Raw genomic sequence first — 951 nt, forward strand, 5'->3', positions numbered from 1 at the left:
CTGAGCCCCCTCCTCCTTCTCTGTTGCCACTTGGTGGTGAGCCTGGCAAAAGCACGAGGTTCGAATCCTTCCATTCATCCTCAGGTTTCTCACCTGTAAAACGGAGCTAATATTATCTATCTGGTGGGACTGTAGTGAGGCTCTAAAGGGGTCCCAGCAGGGAAAGCTCCGAGTCTAGATCCTGGCCCCCAGAAACCTTGCTACACCTGAGCTGTTCCTGTCTGTAACTGATGAAGAACAGGTCGGAGAGCAGATGCAGGGACGGGATGTGCAAAGGTAAGCTCCTAACGCCACCCCCCCCGCCCCGCCCCCAGTCTCCTCCCAGGCTGGAGCTGGGGCCTCTAAGGACAGAGCCCAGACACGGGGATCAGAGCTGCTCCCCCTGTTGGAACCTGGCCCGGGGCTGGGGGCAGGGCTGGTCGGGTGGCCGTGGGTGGGAGGAAAAGAGGAAAACCAACTCAGTGGAAATTACCCTGCGGTTGGCTTAGGCGCCCACGACACTGTATTTATAGAGAGCTCCCTGCAGCTCTTAATTCCTCGCAGTCCACTTAACCCTTTCCAGGCCGCGGTACCAGCCCCGGGCGGAGGGAGAACACAGGACTGGGGTCGGCTCGAGGGATCCGGGATTCGAGATCCGGCTCTGCCGCCAGCCGCCTGGAGGGTGGGGTGGTCAGCGGGCAGTCACCTGTCTGTCCCCTCTCGCAGAATATAAACGTCGGATCTTGAGAGTGTGGGAACGGGGAGGGGGAGGGGAACGGGCAGACCAGCGCCCCCTGACCCGAGTCCAGAATCTGGTCTGGGGTCAGGGGCGGGGTCCGGGACGATGCCCTGCCCAGCGGGCGGGCTCAGGCCTCTGCCCCGGACGGCCGCCGCGGGGCCAATCCCGCCTCTGGGGCGCACCCGGGCTGCCTTTCCGGGCCCGCGGCTTCCTCCAGCCCGCCCCGCCCCTCC

Source organism: Neovison vison, chromosome 13 (assembly GCF_020171115.1).
Source record: "Neovison vison isolate M4711 chromosome 13, ASM_NN_V1, whole genome shotgun sequence".
Lineage (NCBI taxonomy): Eukaryota > Metazoa > Chordata > Mammalia > Carnivora > Mustelidae > Neogale > Neogale vison.